This window comes from Olea europaea, chromosome 21, assembly GCF_002742605.1.
Source record: "Olea europaea var. sylvestris chromosome 21, O_europaea_v1, whole genome shotgun sequence".
Classification (NCBI taxonomy): domain Eukaryota; kingdom Viridiplantae; phylum Streptophyta; class Magnoliopsida; order Lamiales; family Oleaceae; genus Olea; species Olea europaea.
In genome coordinates, this window is record NC_036257.1 from 4,109,615 (window position 1) to 4,130,105 (window position 20,491).

Here is a 20,491-nt window from a genome sequence, read left to right on the forward strand (position 1 = left end):
TGTGATTATTGACACCTGATATGCGGAGTAGATCTTAATTTGTAATCAAAGTATAGTGTTGAACAGGTAGGTGTAACTATTGAGTTCTACAGCGACGAACTCAATGGAGTCAGTTATAGTGATCCTGCTACTGTGAAAAAATATGCTAGAAGCGCTCAATTGGATGGCCAATTTGGCGGCTTTTTGTTCAATTTCTCGTGGAGTCAAATTCTCATCAGTACAGGTCACAAGTCTATAGAACATAGAAAGGCAGGATGTCCATGACGTGTACATGTCGGATGAACCAAATCTTCCAATCAAGAAGTCCCATGGCATTCCAAGAATTCTTGTTATACGTTCGTTTCAACCCTCAACCCTCTTTCCCCTGGCGGTAGGGTACTACGAAAGGAAGTTGATCATATATTACCAGTAAACCTAAAGTGGATTTGGTTTGCAATTATAGCTTCCATACCTATTTGTTTTTTGTTTCTTTGGGAATCATCTCTCGGATAAAGAAAGAGCAAGAGTAAAAAAAAGCAGTGAGTCAAATCCACTCTGGTACTCTATGTAAAATCCCCCTCCCCCCAAAAAAGAAAATAGAGGCGAAAGATACAAAAGCAGTCTTGTATCAGGTTTGTTTCGTAACATTTTTTTATATCAATAAGAACTTTATGTTTCTTATGTTTAGTTTATTGTAGACTTATAAATATCCAACCAATCTTTATCACATTTTAGTAGGAATGATTAATGATCCTATTTGCATTTCATCATGGATAATATTTTGTCGAATACATGACATTCTAAGGATGTTTAAAAGATTCGTTATCCTTTCCAACGTATTTGTATGTTCCTAATTCAACAATTTCGATTGTTGTTTATGGTCCTTTTCCAGTTTAGATCTTGCTAACTAAAGCTTATTTTTTCTATCTAGGACAAACACTTTCTTTAGTATTCTTGTGAACCTTGTAATTGAAATATCTTTTCATCCTTTTTTGATATGGTGAGCTTAACCTGAGAATCATTTCTCATTCTTTTATGAGGTCTAAGTTCGCTTTTATGGCTTCTTCATTTTGTTCTTCGTCATATCCTATTCATCACAATGAACTGAAATCGGTTTTGACTGGCACCATGGCTTCCATCCCATACATTAGGGAGAAAGGGGTTTTTGATTTTCGTAGTGGTGTGATAGGACCATAGAATTTGTAGTAGTTCTTCAACCCATAACCCTTCACATTGTCTAATTTCTTTTTTTAAGATGTTTTTCAGCGTCTTATTCATTGCCTCTACTTGCCCATTTCCCTATGGACAAAATGGAATGGAAAAGTGCCTACAAATCCCTAATTCATCGCACATTTCATTCAACTCTTTTCCTTCAAATTATGTACCAGTATCTAAGGTTATAGAATTCGATATTCCAAGTCGACGGATTATGTTTATACGTATGACTTTGCAAGTATTAGCTTCAATGATATTTATGAGAGGTTCTGCTTCTACCCACTTCATGAAATATCCACTGCCATGATTATGAATCTCAGATTTGACCTTCCTCTGGGTAAAGGTCCAACAAAGTCCATGCCCATTTTGCAAAGGGCCAAGGATCACTATTGGTTACCAGTTTTTGTATAGGTTATCATGGTATGGGTGTGAATTTTTGGGACTTTTCACACTTTTTTGCAAAATTCATTGCATCTTTTCTCATATTTGGTCCAATAGTAAACTTGTTTTAGGGCCTTTTTTACTAGGAAATGTTTGCTAGCATGGTTTTCGCATATACCCTAATGTATTTATTTCATTAAATCGGTTGTCTAGTCCTCATTTATGCATTTAAGTGGAGGAAGATTGTATTCTTGCTTGAATAAAATATCACCTTTTAGCGCATATCTTGCAGCTCTTATTTGTAACTTTTATGCTTCCTTTTATCTTCAGGAAGCGCTCAATTCTTTAAAAAAGCTTTATTGAACTATGAGGGTTTATCCTATATCCATAGGGTTTCCTCCCTTTTTTGGCTAATTGACGTTTTTGGAAACAATTCTACGAGGTACTATCTCGAATAAGACTGTATATTTTGTACTTGCAAATTTAACAATGCATCTTCATATTCATTTTCCTCGGTAGGAATTTGTGAAAGTACAAATTTGTTGAAATGTTGAGATAACTTCAAACTTCTACAAGGTAAGCGGCCATCATTTTGTCATTGGTTGTCAAATTTTCATTCACCTAAGTTTTACTTATATACTTCTAGCTTACATTTCTTTCGCCAGTCATAGTCCGACCAATAAGGCTTCATACTCGACCATATTATTGGTTGCTTTAAATATGAACCTTACTGAATAGTTCATTTTATGCTTCTCCAAGCTATCAAGACTGTACTTACTCTGAAGCCAGTATATCTTAATGATCCATCTACAAATAATTTCCATATTCCTATTTCAGGCTCCTCCTCAAGATTAGGAATATTTGACGGTTCTCCTATAAAATCTGCCAATGGCGGTGCCTTGATTACAGATCTCCCTTAATAATTTATTTCAAATTGTCCCAATTATATTGCCACTTTATTAATCTTCTTGATAAATCAAGTTTCTTTTTCTTTTTCCTTTTTTTTTTCTTTGCAAAACTTGTTGCATAGTAAGTTGGTTAATACTTCGATAGTGTGGCCCTGGAAGTATGGCTACAACTTTCATGAGACTATGATTAAGGCCAAACTAGCTTTTTCATATCTGAATAGCTTATTTCTACTCTTTGTATAACTTTACTTATGCAGTAAATTGGTAACTATTGCTGCATTTTTTATTTTACCAAGATAGAACTAACTTCCACTTTAGACATTGCTAGATATCCTCTCCTTATTTACGGGTTTAGTTAGTAGTGGCACTTTTCCTAGGTACTCTTTCAGAGCTTGGAATGCTTGTTTACATTATTTCTCCCATTCAAACTTCTTTCCACCTTTCAACACCTAAAATAAAGGAAAACATTTGTCCATTGTACATGATATAAATCTAATTAGAGCTGAAACCCTTCATCTTAGGCTTTGTACTTCTTTTGGCTTCGTTAGGGATTGCTTTTTAATAAGTGAGATTTTGTTAAGGTTTGCATCGATGCCCTGTTGATTGACCATGTACATTAGGAATTTTCCAGATTTTACTCCAAGGACATATTTTAGCGAATTGAGTTTCATTATATATTCGTAATAAATTGAAGGCTTTCTCCAAATCTTTTAAATGGCTTTCGGTTTAGAGGCTTTTGATGAGCATATCATCTATGTATACTTCCATCGTTTTTTTTTTTTTTCCTAATTGGTCAGTAGATATTTTGTTTACCAGCATTTGGCAATTGGCTCCGCATTTTTTACCCCAAATGGCTTCAGCTTATAATAATAAAATTCTCAATCTGTTACTAAGGCTATGTTTTCATCCTTTGGCACATACATAAGGATTTTTTTAAATCCCAAACAGGCATCCATGAAACTTAATAACTCATGTATTGTGGTTGCATCTACCATCAATCACTTGTAGAAAGCGAATATGTCTTTTGGACATGCTTTATTTAAGTCAGTGAAGTCCTTTCACGTTCGCTATTTTTTGTTGCTTTTTGGTACTAATACCAAGTTACATACCTAAATGGGATACTAAGATTTGCAGATAAATCTATTTTCTAACATTCTATCTATCTCATTTTTTAGTGCATCATATATCTTAGCGCTCATTGGCATATCCTCATTTGCATTTTGGGTTTTATTCGGGGTCAATTTTCAGGGCATGACATGCTACCTTAGGATTTATTCCCACCATGTAAGCATGCATCCAGTGAATGTATCTAGGTTTACCATCAGGAAGTTTTTAGTAAACCTTTCATAGGTTCCTCAATTCTTTACTTATTTTTAGGGCCTTACTTGTGTCCTTAGAGCTGATGAAGAAATTTTCCAGTTCTTCGACTAAAGTTGCTCTGAACATGCAGTAAATATGAAAGGATTGATTGAATCATTGATCTCAAGTTTATTCTCGAGATTAGTCGTTTTAGCTATAGCGATTATGTTCCTTTTGGGAGCATTGATGACTTTCCTTTCCACGTTCTGTTCATGATTCCTATATAAGATTTTCTAATTAGCGTTTAAGAACTTTTTAATCTTATTTGTAAAAAATGGTCATACATTTGACGGAGGAAAATAATAATAGTCGCTTGTTTTAGGAAAGGTTGCCCAAAGATTTTGTTATATGCGGATTTTTCCTTTATGATACTGAAATCCATATATCCCTGGTATGCCTGGGGTTACTCTCTTCTTTTCACTAGCAAAGTGGCCTGTCTGCGAGGAACTAGGCCGTCTTTGGTAAATTGGTGAGGCTCCAACACATGAATCGTGGGATTATACTTCTACATTTGATCAAAATATTCTTCATACAAATGCTCCTTTGACTTCCACTGTTTAGGAGCATATGGTGAAAACATTCCCCAGCTATTGTTGCCAGATAACTACTATTTCCTCTTCAAGATTTTTATTTTCACTTTTAAATTCTATATATTTAATCGAAGAGGTTAGAGGTTGTGGTTTACCAGCCTTTCTAAAGGTTTCTGACATTGTATTTCGTTTGGTTGGCCTGCCTTTCAAATTCCTTATTTTCATGCTTAAAGCAAGATGTTTTGCTGTTAATGCTTTCAGATCTTCAGTCATTTTCTGTATGGCATCTGTAGCTATTTTCTTCTTTCATATGATGCGATGTTAGGTGGGAGAGAGATTCTTTTCCAATCTCATTTTTTTCATTTTCTTGCTATTATTTTAAGCTTGCACTTGCATGGACTAGATCCTAACTAACCTTGTTATTCCCGACCTCTAGTGCCTTTATCCGCTCCAGATATTCTTTTACATGACTCATTTTTGCAGGTTACAGAGACTTCCTAACTTTAATGTGTAGATTTGTGGTTTTCTCTATTCAAATTCTCCATGTACGATGCCATTTTGTTGGTGTTAGAATTCTAATAAACAAATTTCTCACATAACCAAGGCTTTCTCCGCTTAAACACAGTGATTTCGATGCTTAAACTGAAGCAAAAGGTTAAATAATTATTTGGGAGGGAAATATTAGAATTTCGAATCCCTTTTAGGTAATTCTGAAATATGACAAGTGGCGATATTAGTGGTGGATTAATAACTAATTTCATTTATGCATTGTTGTTTAGAAGTAACGTTTGTCGGGTTTACTCACATATGTTTGTATGATGATTTTTGTAGCCATAAAAGGGATATTTCACTTTTTCTATTGTGATCCTTTTATCGTCTTCGCGTGTTAAGACTTTGCCTGAGAGGGAGGTTGAGTTCGCATGATAGTTTTTCCTGGTAAAAATGGGAAGTTGAAACACTAGTAAATGTAGTTCAACGTAATTTTTATAGTGTGCTCAAAACTCATAAATTAAGACTTTATTTTTTTTCACCCCAAAATTTAGATATATTTGAGTAACAATATTCATTTAGAGAGATGATCGTGACCAAATTGATTTTTGATGATCATCATTCTAGTTAAATAGCATTATTTATTTTGGTGAGATAATGTGAATATAGTTCAAATTGTTGGAGTGGAATGATGAACCTTAATAAAAAATGGTTTTTGTTCATGTATATCTATATTAAGATTTGAAATTCCGTCTTAATTCATGTAGTTCAACAGTGTTCAAATCTTTATGTGTTGATACACACACGCACACGCACATATATACATATGTGTGTGTGTGTGTAACATATATATATATATACACATATGTACATATAAATGAAAGATGTTAAATTTTGTACAATAGTTTCAACATTTTAAACACTTCACGAGAAGTTGGTTGAGCTTTTACACAGATAAATATGCTAAGCCTTGTTAAAGAATGAAAAGTCAATCAGGGCACAAAGTCAGGGATCTCCTTCAATCATCTCGGTCTATCGCCATCAATTCCTATTAATCTGTTTTCCATCTATTCAGGAGTACAAATAGGCAATGACAATGTATATGCTTTGATATAGGACCTGAATTGATTCCCGTATGGTGCATATATATCTTATGCTTTTTCAATGAAAGACATAAGAATTACTTTTCTTTTCATGGTATCAGAGCCACAATAATTATGAATCTTATTTCCTTTCCCTTCCCAAGCACTGCTGCCAACGAACATGGCAGAAAAGATAATCAATTTATCTAAAACTCAGCCAAGCCTGAGGCCAATGAATACTACAATTCAAATTATCCTTTTTACCTTCATCACTGTGATCAACCAGGGCTCGTACTTGTTGCATAACTACTGAATGAAGAAAACTACAGTACCTGGAGTCATGCCATACTCATGGCTCTCAGATCAAAAATAAAGAAGGCTTCGTCACCGGCATTATTCAATAGCCACCAACAACGTCCACCACAGAACTCCAACGATGGAGGCGTTGCAACAATCTTGTAAAGGCATGGCTATTTAATTCAATCTCACAAGAGATTGGAGCAAGTATAATATACAATGAAAGTGCTCATGAAATTTGGGTTGACTAAAAAGAACCTTTTTCATGCACTAACGGTGTTAATCTTTTCTATGTTGAAAAAGCCATTCATAACTGCAAACAGGAAAACATGACCATTGGTGCTAGTTATACCAAACTGAAGGGCCTCTGGGATGAACGTGATGCATTGTGTACTATCCCAACCTGCACCTGTGCGACTGTGAAGGAAGTTTTGCAATTTCAGCAAAGGCAGAAGACTATCAAATTTCTCATGGGGCTCAATGACATGTATGCCGCTGTTGGTGGATAAATATTGCTTATGGATCCACCTACAACCAACAAAACCCACTCTTTCATCCTTCAAGACGAAAAACATCGAGGAATGTCAAAGGAAAGCACATTGCAGCTAGAAGCCGCAGCCTTTGCTGTAGAAAATGATACACAAATCTCTAAGAGAACCTACATACCTAAAACCTCATTCAAAATGTCGAAAATGTGACACAGTTGGGCACACCTCAAAGACATGCCGATCACACCTTAAATGTGATTATTGCAATGCACAAGGACACACCGTTGATTTTTGTCGAAAGCTGCAAAGGATTAATTTTGTAGGTGACAAGTTTGATCGGCGAGAGTGCAAGAATAATTTCTCCAAAGCGAATCATGTGCCAATATAACAACACCTTCCACATCCTTCACTCTCACAGCAGAGCAATACCAGAATTTCATGGCAATGCTCGATAAGAACAAGTTCAAATCCATGGCTAATCATGTTAGTAGTGCATATGCTATAAGTGATCTCTCATGTATAACATTCTGTGATCCCATTATTGGCTACGAAGTTCGTTGGATATTTGACACAGGAGCTACCGATCACATGGTTTGCTCTACTGATCTATTGACCACGAAATCTTGTGTTATCGATCGAACTGTTCATCTCCCCAATGGAAAACTAGCGGCTATTGCACACATAGGCAGCATTCATGTGGCTGATTTTACATTACATGATGTACTATGTATTCTTTCCTTTAAATTATATCTGGTCTCTGTTAGCAAACTTGTTTCCGAATCCCATTGTCTTGCCACATTCACTAAGAATACTTGTATGCTACAAGACCAATGATCCGGGGGGATGATTGGGAAGGGAATTGAACGAGGAGGACTTTACTACCTTGATACTCTGTAGAAAACCAGATGCAACTCACTATAGCAACAACCTCTCAACTTTGGCATAAACGCCTTGGTCACCTTTCAAATAAGAGTCTGCGTTCACTTTCTCATTTAGCTACAAACATAAAATTTTGAAATGTTTGATTGTTTAATTTGCCCATTAGCCAAACAGACTCGTTCTAAATTTTCATTAAGTTTAATTCATACTTGTACACCTTTTGAATTAATTCATGTTGATATTTGAGGAGAATACCATGTTCCCGCAATCAGTGGGGCACAATATTTTCTTTCTATTGTGGATGATTACGCTCGATGTCAATGATTTTATTTGATGTATTATAATTCTGATGCCTCTAAATACATAACCTCATTTATCAATTTAATTGAGACGCAAATTTCCTTGAAAGTCAAAATTCTTAGCATTGATAATGGCCTTGAATTTACAATGAGAAAATTTTATTTAGATAAAGGGATCACTCAACAAACCAATTGTGTCTCTACTCCACAACAAAATGGAGTAGTGAAGTGAAAACATCACCACTTCCTAAATGAGCCCCGAGCTTTGCTATTTGAAGCCAATCTTCCCAAGAAGTTTTGGAGAGATGCCATTTTAACTGATACCTATCTCATTAACCGAACACCTATACTTCTCCTAAAAGGAAAAACTGTTGGAAATTATGTTGGTGGAATGATACCGAATTTACGGGTACCGTATATGTATTTTAGATACCGAAATTGCACTTACCGTATACGCAATATACCGTATATGCACAGATTGTATACCGGATTTGCACAAACTTGATTTTACGCAGACAATAAGATTAAATACCGGCTATTCTCATATTGGTTTATAATATTAGTTAATTACACAATAAACTAAATTATCATAAACCACAATATATTAATCTAATTTAGAACTAAATTATATTAAGTTATGTAAAACACGTTAATTTAATAAATCTAAACGGGAAAGCTGAAAATTAACAGAAATTTCAGACAACAAAAAAATTAACGACGTGCTTGTAACTTCATATAAACTTTTAACCCGAGGCCTGTGTAAACACAGTGTCCTTAAAATAGATTTGCTCTCTCACCGTACGTGCTTGAGTTTTAATCCGAGCATCTGTTTCCCAGGATACAACGGTATATAGTAGAATCTGAGCACCGCAGATACTACTATGGCGAACTGATCTAGTATTCGAACAATATCACCACAAGAACAAGATCTTACTGGACAAGGAATGCAGAAAAGAAGAAACTGTGTATGCAGGAATGTAGGTGAGATTTTCGAGTATGTTAGATTGCTGGAGAATGAGCCTTTTATAGGCATACTGCCTATTAACATCGTGACCATTGGGAGTCCATTGGAGTTACTGCCCATTAACACTGTGACCATTGGGAGTCCATTGGAGTTTTTGCAGTTTCAGAAACTCAAAAGTCATTCGAGAAAGCCAAAAAATTGTAAAATGTGGGCTCTCCGAAGGAGCGAATTTTGCCTTGTTCGGTCCGCAGGTCGCGCCCGCACCCAAGTTCAAGGTCCGAAGGCTATTTCGGTCCGAGATTTGTACCCCCTGCGCGCGCACGTGGAGAGAGCCTCTATGTTACACATGATTACACCATTCCAAAGTATAGACATATATAAAGTGGTTCATGCTTTCTTCATTTTCCTATGTGAGACAAATGTTACTTTTTCCACATAAACCATCTTTCAATGGCCAAATTTGAGCTCCAATTTCTCATTCATCCGTTACTCAATTTTGGCAAGTAAATATATAGTTTCGATGCTCTCACGGAGGAGAACGCTGATCAACTTTGATCTTTCAAATCGGACCAACGGGTCCCACTCAAACTTATGCCAAAAGTGACCCATTTACTCATTTTTCCAACAAAAACACCTTTGAGATGCTTTTTCACAGAAATCCAACATACGACCATTTGCGAGTTTTTTGATGCTTGTGTTTTGCCTCAAAACACCATCATCACCCCCTCAAAGTTTGATGCAAGAGCTACACAATATCCCTTCTTAGGCTATGCATATGGTCAAAAGGGGTACAGACTTTATGATCGCTCAACTGGTAAAGTTTTTATCTCACGTGATGTTTTGTTTCATGAGAATGTTTTTCCTTTTTCCTCTTCCGCCATACATTCCTCTAACACAACCGCCAACATATGATGATGACAACCCCACTCCATCCTTTTCTCCACAATTCAATGCTGAACCAATTCCATCAGATTATCTCTCAAGAAACTTCTGCTTCAAACTCTGTCACTAAAACTATATCCTCTATTATTACTTCGTCTACTATTCCTTCCACTACTCAACACTCTCCAGCTACGTCCCATGAACCACAAATTCCTGCCTCACGATTGACACGAACAACAGCAACGCCTAGTTATCTTCGAGAATATCATGTTGGTGTTTCTCTTCCTTCAAGGAACATTCCATCATCTAACCCGACAATGGTTACAGAAACAGGCATTCCTTATTCCTTATCTGATGTCCTTGCATATGATAAGTTATCACCCAAGACCATGCTTTCACCAAAGAACCAACATCTTTGGAATAGGCAGTTCATGATCCCCAAATGGTGCCTAGCTATGCAACAAGAACTTGCTGCACTTAAGGCTAATGGAACATGGTCCCTTTAGACACTTCCTCCAGTGAAGAAGCTGATTGGCTGTAAATGGGTATACAAGATCAACTTCAAACCCAATGGTACTGTCGAGTGTTATAAGGCTAGGTCGGTAGTCAAAGGATACAATCAAATAAAAGGATTAGATTATAGTGAGACTTTTGCTCCGGTTGCAAAGTTTGTGACTGTTTGCCTCCTCCTTATTGTGGCCTCAACCCAACATTGGCACCTTCACCAACTTGACGTCAACAATGCTTTCTTGCATGGAAATCTTGATGAAGATGTCTACATGATTTTACCTTCTAGTTTCGGACGAAAGGGAGAGACAAGAGTTTTCAAGCTTCACAAATCATCGTATGGTCTCAAACTAGCATCTCGCCAATAGTTTATTAAACTCTCCACAACCCTCGAACGAGCCAAATTCAAAAAATCAAAGGTCGACTATTCCTTGTTTGTCCGATCCGAAGATGGTAAATTCACTGCTCTCCTCATTTACGTAGATGACGTCATCCTAGCGGGAAATAATCTACAAAACATTGAAGATACCAAGTCATTTTTAAGAGATCAATTTAAATTGAAGGACATTGGGCAATTGAAATATTTTCCAAGAATAGAAGTTGCACGATCTATCAAAGGCATTGTTCTCGAAATTCTCAAAGATGTTGGTTATCTAAGGGCCAAACCAGTCGCTTTTCTCATGGAGCAGAACTTGTCCCTTAGTAAGTTTGATGGCAACTATATTAGTAATCCTTCTTCGTATCGAAGGATTGTTGGACAACTAATTTACTTGGCTACCACACGACCTTATTTAGCATATGTGGACCATGTTCTAAGCCAATTTATGGACAAACCACAAGTTCCACACTTGGAAGCAGGTTATTGTGTATTACGTTATGTAAAGCAAACACCAGGTCAAGGAATTTTTATTCCTACAGAAAGTAAATCCAATTAAATGCCTTTTGTGACGTAGATTGGACTAAAAGTCATGATACTCGGCGATCTGTCACCAGGTATTGCATATTTCTTAGAAGTTCATTAATTTCCTGGAAAACCAAGAAGAAAACTATGATATCACAATCTAGCGCAGAAACTAAGTACCGATCCGTTGCTGCAACTTCTTGTGAGATTACTTGGTTAAAATACATCCTACAAGATTTGGGCATCCAACACTCACTTCCTGCCAATCTATATTGTGACAATCAAGCGGCACTATATATTGCTTCAAACCTAGTTTTTCACGAGCGAACAAAACATATAGAAATTGATTGTCATCTTATACGGGAGAAGGTTCAAGAAGGAATGGTCAAAATGACTCGTATATCCACATCACACTAGATAGCAGACATTTTCACAAAGTTGTTGAGTTCTTCACATTTTTTGACTTTACTTGGCAAGTTAGGAATTATTAACATATACTTCAAACTTTAGACGAGTTGTTAAAGAATGAAAGTCAATCAGGGCACAAAGTCAGGGATCTCCTTCAATCATCTCGGTCAGCCACCACCAATTCCTATTAATTTGTTTTCCATATATACATGACTATGAATAAGCAATGACAATGTACATGCTTTGTTTTAGGACCTAAACTGATTCCCGCATGGTGTGTGTATATATGAATTACTTTCCTTTTCAAGCCTCGCAAATTTTTATTACTCGGAGGCTCATAGCCTTTATCTCATTAGTCTTTAGATTATATTAAAACTTTGAAAAAAAATAAGTAAGTGATTCTCAATTTATAGAGTGTATAAGAAGTTCGTCTTCAATCTTTAAAATGAAAGATGTTGATTCTAATTTTATTGTTATTGCAAATATTCATCAAAGGCGGTTTCGTTCAAAAATATATTAATGAAATTTATTTTTATTTTATTTATATATTTATTTGAAAGAGAGATACGCTCTTATATTTAATTGAACAAGACTAATGAAAAGAGTAAAACTTGTGTGTGCAAGTTTTGAAATAAGGGTCCGTTTGATTGTAAATATAAAATTGAATTGAATTGAAAACGAATTTCAGAGAATTGAATTGTCTAGAAATTATTTTCTTGGGAATTGCAAATTATTGTGTTTGATTGGTATAATTTTTCACTGAAAAATATTGAAACAAAAGTATTTTTTGACGTTTGTTTGGCTTTATTTTACATGAAAATTATCGATTAAAGAGATAAAATTTACTGGTATTGGTTATGAAATTTGTTTCCATTGCCAACAAAAAAAAATCAAGAATACCATCTATCTTTTGGTGTTCGTTTGGCTTTGTTTTGTTAAGACTTGATGTCCATCTTAATAAGGTCAACCTTATTAAGAGGAGTGGCCCAATATTTATCTCCTCTCTCTCATCTCCATCAACTTCAGATTCCAATGTTAACCTAGAATTTGTTTATGTAAATGAGAGTGCTCCAATGTCAATTTCTGCCCCCAATTGTTCAGCACAACCACAAAATACATCTTCCCGAACTCACACCATGATCACAAGGTCAATGAATAAGATCTTTAAGCCCAAACAAATACACATGGTCACCATTTGAGGCTCTTTCTAGACAAAAACAAAATTATCTCAAGCTCAAGAAATTTGCATGTCTTTGTTATCCTCTCACAAAGCCATATAATACTCACAAACTACAGCCCAAATCTGTTTCTTGCACTTTCTTAGGATATTCACAAACTCAAAATGCCTATAAATGCATGGACCTATCCACTAAAAGGCTATACATCTCACGACATGTCCTATTTGATGAGGTGAAAAGCCCAATTACGTCTAGAGGCCCAGACCCAGTCGAAGGCTCATTTAAACATCTTCCTTCCTTTGGTGTTCCCTTTTCGCGGATGTACACCTCGTGAAACCTAGATGCTCCTTCGACTCCAGGACCCGCACATCATATTGGTCTCGATGGATTTCGTTATTATCTTATTTTTGTTGACCATTATACAAAATACATGTGGCTTATCCAATGGTTTCAAAATCAAGCATGTCTACTATATTTCCACAATTCAAGCATATTGTTGAAACACGCTTCAATTCAAAAATAAAAAGTTTGTATTCAGACAATGGTGGTGAATTCATAGGTTTAAAGACATATCTTTCCCTACATGGCATAAGTCATTACACCACCACCCCATATACACCACAACAAAATGGTGTTTCTAAATGACGTCATTGTCACCTAGTGGAAACAGGCCTCACACTTCTTCATGATGCTTTCCTACCACTTGATTATTGACCCCATGCATTCCAAACGGCCGCATATCTCATAAATCGTCAACCTACTCCACTTCTTCAAAATAGGTCCATCTTAATAAGGTCAACCTTATTAAGAGAAGTGACCCAAAATTTATTTAAGTTGGTCAATATTTCGGTATTTAATCAATGTGAAATTTATTCCTTTGAAATGCCCCTACAAGATGGTGGCTCTTTTTGAGCAGACCAATTTTAAAATTCGTATGCTCATTTTTGAGACTTAATCGGATCGAATAGCTCGTTGGAGCTTATTGGAATTTGATACCATGTTAAGACTTGAAATCCATCTTAATAAGGTCAACCTTATTAAAAGAAGTGGTCCAAGATCTATTTAAGTTGGTCAATATTTTAGTATTTAATCGATATGAGATTTATTCCCTTAACATGTTTTACATGAAAATTGTCAGTAAAAAGGAAATATTTTTTTATAATAATTCTTATAATTTATTTCCATTGCCAATAATAATAATAATAATAATAAATAACATAAAAAAATTAAAAAATCGCTACAGTAACGAGGAATTCCAATTCTCACCATTTTGGTGAGAATTCCAATTCCATGATTTCATGAAAATGCTGACGTGGCAAGAAAGTGAGAATTTCAATTCCATGGAAAATTTTGGGCAATCAAATAACCAAAAGTTGGAAAATGGAATCTTCATGGAAAAAATGGAGCAATCAAACACTACCTAAGATCAGTTGTGGAAATCGGTAGTTCCGTGACCTCGATTGTTATTAGCAATTTGATATGAACATTTATTTAAATAATAAAAAATTGGTTATTGTATGTTTAGTCAAAGAAGTCTTGACCTCTAAATCAAGTTTTCGAAGAACTCGTAACTTCAAAAGCTTCAAAATGCTAAATAAATTTTTCTTCGTTTTCATTTCCTTTCTTTTGCATTTTATAAAATAAAAAACAATGATTCTCACTAATTCTTTTAAAAAAGAAAAGAAAAGAAACCCCTACACGGCTATTTGATGCGAAAATCATGATTTAATAACAAATAAAATTGTCAAACGACAGTTTGGCTGTTTGAGTAATGACGTTTGGGATTTTTCCAAATCATCTCAAACAGTTTAATTTTAAAAAAGATCAAAATTCATTTGTTCCAAAATACACAAAATTGAGAATTGACAACTCTAATTTTATTCTAGCAAAAGTAATCAGTTTAATAGAAAGAAATAAAGACACTCAAGATTTATGGAGGTTCGTCACAATATAAGACCATTTCCTCTTTCCATTGATATAATAATCCACTATGCTAAAATGAAATTTAAAAGAGAAAATCGAACATCTATCGTCTCTAAACTCTCTTTTTTATTGTAATTTAAAAGTCTAACCAGTTCCATAAATTAACAATAATTAAGTTCCACAACTTAACACTTACACTTTATTGACACATTTTATTTTACCTTTTTTCCTCATTTCTACCAGTCTTTTCTTTTTACTTAAGTTGGAAATAATTGCATCCCAAACATTTTATAGAAAAATAATAATAATAATAATGAGACGACTTGGCAATGAACTTTCGAATGGAAATTGTCTATTTTTATTAGTCTTGAACAACAATGACATGTGCATAACTAAAATTATCCGTTTTAAATGTTAGAAACTAACTTGCTATTAGAAGCAAAGTTGCCAACCAACGGTACACTTCCCCAAAAGAAATTTATCTTAAAGAGCTGACAAATACAGGCAGAAATAAAATTATGCTTGATGTCATTGTTGGAAAAAATGAATTTAGTAGCTAACTTTGGCACAAAATTTGAGAGGAATCCGATTGGCTATTTTAAAAGTTCAAGATTGATTTGTATTCTCTTCCGTGAGAATGTCAAAATCATGTATTTACTCACCAAAAAATGATGTTCAGGTGAATGAGGAATTGGAACTCAAAATGTGCCAATTAAAAGGAATTTATATTATTGGAGGGAAACCATTTAAGGTTGTCCCATATATGAAAATTTAAGCTTACATTTGCTAATTTTTTTCCTCCAACTGACCACTTAAATTCCAAAACTATTGAAACTCGAATATTCATTGTCATTTTATACGTGTTAACAACGTTCATGGTGCTGAGCCTATATATTCAACCCGATTTCTAACAATTCTAGACAAGAGAAAAAACAACAATGCAGCATACTGATTTCTGCATATTTACAGAACACAGTTTCTACATATTTTGGTTTGCATATTGCATAGTCACACAGTTGGTGATATTGTTCAGACACAAATTCTGTTCGACAAATTAGTATTTGAAGTGCTCAAATTTTGTAGTTCCTCCATTTTATCTTGAGAGACAAACATCCAAATTAAACCTTAAGCACCTACGGTGAGATGGCGAATCTGTTTTAAAAAAACCGTATTTACATAGGTCTCAATTATTATTTTTTTTTTTTTTGGCTAATTAGTTTACTTGTTCTATTTTATTGAAATTAATCTGCTATATTTTGGTTAAGTAGATTAATTTGTCCAGTTTATTGCAATTAAATATGCTATATTTTGAGTAGTACCCAAATTCACTGTAAATACGGTAAGCTACAAATACGATATGCGTAAATACGATAAATTGCATATACGGTGTGTTTGTTGCATAGATGGTCTGTGTCAATCTAGTATAATCCATCCGGTATTTGTTAATCCGGTATTCATCCACTAACATTTATTCAAACCGCCTTTAATTTTATATCTGGGGCAACCAAGTTGACGTATACTGAAGTCTTTGTACATTTACATGCATGTACTTGTAAGAGAAAATCCTCAACACTCGGCAGAGATTCTTATTGCAATAGTTTAGAAGTACAGATTTACATGGTTTTGCAATACCTTATTCCATACTCTTACTAGTTTTTTTTTCACAATAACTCGAAGAGAAACTAAATTAACATTGTTGAGGATGAAACTTACCAAACGGATACAAAAGGATTCGAAACTCGAAATCTGAGGACCGAAACCCGATCCATTTAGTAAATTGGGTGAAATTTATCGAAACACCAGACGAAGCTGAGGGCTGCATCTCTTGCTTCTTCAGGTGGTGGTATTGTTGGAGTTAGTGGCTCAAACTCTGCTTTCTATTGAGCAGTACACTTCTCACTTTCTTTCCCTTTGATAGGAATGAATGAAAATGTAACTCTATATGGATCATACATCTTGGTCAGGTCACCTTCGGTGACTCGGTAGGTGACAGATCGACCTTGTTCAACGATCTCTATCCTTTCAGTAGACTCTTTCACATAATTGTTGAAAGCTGCATCAAATCACATGTTAAAACTGGCATTAATATTATTTTATCGAGCGGTGTCAAATCAGGTAGACCAGTTTAAACCGTCCCGCAAAACAAGAGGATTGGTTGGCTGTGTACCGCAACCAACCTAGATCCTTATGCTTTCCGAGCCTACCCTGAACCATGGACTAAATTTTAGGTCCGTACAGGCCCATCAACCTGTCAAGGGCAGTGTAGACCGAACCCTTTTTTTTTTTTTTTCTTTTTTTGATATCCAGGCATCCTAGCTTACACCATATTAGATCCTGGACCCCCAAGACCCTTGCCCCTAGAACTTTGGAGAAGGTAAATCGCGGGTTATGCCTCAACTGGATCACTAGTTCCCTCCATTGTCTATACACTTCTGTGCACAAGAGACCCTCCTCCACAATGATTGCTCCATACCAAATTTTTTGCCCCAGGTTCCCACCAGGAATCGAACTCTCCACCTTGCCGCTGGAAGCAAGACCGAACCCCTTTTTAATTAGAAAAGAAATGGCGTTAGAATGTCTATCTCGACAAAGTCTGCCTACAAGAGCGGGCGAAGACATGGCATTACTGAGCTATTATCGACATGGTCTGCCAGCCTACACAGCCCATTCATGTGTTTCAACCCAGCCTAACCCAAACCAATCAAGTTTCGATCGAGTTGGATTGGATTGGTCAGTTTAAACATTAAAAATATAAAAATATGCTCGATAATAAAAACCAATTGACCACAACACTTCATGAACAAAAACTTGTAATCATGCGTGAAGGAAAATGCATATATTATATGAATTATCATCTCGCTTTAATAACAATAAAAAAAAAAAAAAAAGCTTGAAACCTACATTTGCAAGACATAAATGAATAATCAACTTAAAATTTAAAGTTAAGAGTACCAAAATTCATTGTCTATACACTTCTGTGCACAAGAGACCCTCCTCCACAATGATTGCTCCATACCAAATTTTTTGCCCCAGGTTCCCACCAGGAATCGAACTCTCCACCCTGCCGCTAGAAGCAAGACCGAACCCCTTTTTAATTAGAAAAGAAATGGCGTTAGAATGTCTATCTCGACAAAGTCTGCCTACAAGAGCGGGCGAAGACATAGCATTACTGAGCTATTATCGACATGGTCTGCCAGCCTACACAGCCCATTCATGTGTTTCAACCCAACCTAACCCAAACCAATCAAGTTTCGATCGAGTTGGATTGGATTGATCAGTTTAAACATTAAAAATATAAAAATATGCTCGATAATAAAAACCAATTGACCACAACACTTCATGAACAAAAACTTGTAATCATGCGTGAAGGAAAATGTATATATTATATGAATTATCATCTCGCTTTAATAACAATAAAAAAAAAAAAAAGCTTGAAACCTACATTTGCAAGACATAAATGAATAATCAACTTAAAATTTAAAGTTAAGAGTACCAAAATGAATAAAAGCCGACGATTAGCGTCAAGTCTAGATGCAAATGGAGTTGGAACGATCGACGGTCTTGAACGAGAGAAAATGAGAGAGGGCAACAATTAGCCTTAGGGCTAGAATGAAAAAGAAAGTATGAGAGAGATGATAAAACTTTGTGATTAGGATCGTGAGGCTTCAACTTTTTAATTTTTACATTTGTTTATAACTTTTTTTCAATTTTTTAAGTAGCGGGTTGGGTTGAGCGGATTTTATCTATTTGGTGGATCAACCCATAACCCAACCCATTTTCTTTTTAAAAAAAACCTAACCCAATAGAATTTTAAGAAAAAACCAAACCAACTGAACCAATCAATTCATTTGGGTTGGTTCTATTTTTGCCCACCCGTATTAATGAGCAAGGTGACTACAGACTTGGACAACCCCACCCATTTTGACACGAGTAATGCTACTTATACATAAAGGAATTACATAATAGTTTACACACAGATGATGTGTCAAAAAGAGAGGGGTAGTTTAAATACACACATAGACGATGAAATTTCAATAAACTAAGGAAGATATATTAGTTTAAGAAATAGTAGGTTCAAAAATTACTGATTTTATTCCCCATGCTTAGTGCCTACAAGCTTTTGGCATCTTCCAGCAATTAAAAAAATATTAAATCTTGCAACTGCTCGTTCAATCATACCTTCTCCACTTGCATTGGATGTAAATCTTTTCTTGCAATTCTTATAAAAGCAACACTGGAAGACAGAGAAAAATGAGATCCATGACCAGAAGCTTCTTTTAGGCCTATAAAGCCATGAAAAGTGACTTTATTCCCACTACTTAAAATTGAAGGACCTGAATTTTGTAAACTAAAACAGGCAAAAAGATATAGCAATTACATATTCTGTGTACTAACTTAGGTCATGGTGGAATGGGGGATTCAAATGTTAAATTTCTTCAAGATATGGTGAGAAGTTCATGCGAAAGATATGCCAAGAGATTCCTTTTTGGAAAAGTGAACTTTCATCATAATGAAATGTTCGCTCTGGGAACTGGATAAAAAATGTGTGTGTGTGTTGGGGGGGGGGGGGGTTCATTTCAAAAAACGAGCTTTGGCCTTAATGTGCTTTGAAATTGATAATTTATTTGAGTTGAAGGTGGAGGTGAAGTGGTGGCAACGATTTTAGGTGGTGCCTAGAGGTAGTTGTAGTTGTGGATTTGAGTTGAAGATGGTGAATTTGACGTGATGGTGGCGACGATGTTTGTGGTGCCAATGGTGTTCACAGATTATAATTTATAGTTAATAAACAATTTGTGACCTACTAAATGTGTAATTTGCAACTATCGTGACCAGTTAATTGATTAATATGTGACTAGTAAGTAATTTGTGACATTAAACCCATGTTTGTCTATCCTTTTGAAAAACAGTTCTTTTAATCTAAAACTCATTTTTCACCGCATTCTCACAATAAATATTTGCATGTAAAACCAAAAAAATTTCATAGTTTTTAACTGTACATTTCCCAAAAAATCACTATTTCAAAATTCATTTTTCCTGAAATTAACAAAAAACAAATATTTTTAATGGCATCAAACGGGATAAATGTGCAATTTGTGAATAGCATGTTACTCTACATGTGTGACTATAAATTGTTTTATCGTAATTGTGACGTGTTTAATCAATTTACCCAGTGCGCACCCGAAGGGTAGTGATTGCGGATACCCCCGTCATAAAAAAATAATAATAATAATAAATTGTGTTATCATAACTGTAACGTGTTTAATCAATTTATAGATCACATTATTTTTTTATTTTTTTAAGGTTTTGTTTGAACAAATAAAGATGAATCTCCGTGGACCAGCAAGCATTCTAAAGTCTCAAAATAGGACCACCTGTTTTGTTAAAAAAATAAAAAATAAAAAAAATTACGTGTTATTTTTGAAAATATATAATCTTGATCCAAGCCCAGACCGCCGACCATCGGGTCGGGCAGTGTTACGTTACTCATTCGGGTCGGGTCAATTCCACATTGGGCCAAATCAACCCAAGTTGCTTCGATTTGGGCTAAAACCCAAAACTGCCCACCCCTGGCTTTACGTGCTTAAAGCCATCTCCAACCGTGTACCAAATTTTGCACCATTTTACACCAAATCTTGCACCAAACTAAAATTCATCTCCAACCATTAAACCAAAAATTATACCAAATGAACAGTATTTAACTATTTTCTTCCCTTTTTATTATTTATAATCTTCTTATTTGAAATATTATTTATTTAATTATTTCATAAATACATAGATTACTAAATAAATAATTACGTTAAATTATAAAAAAGATTAAATTT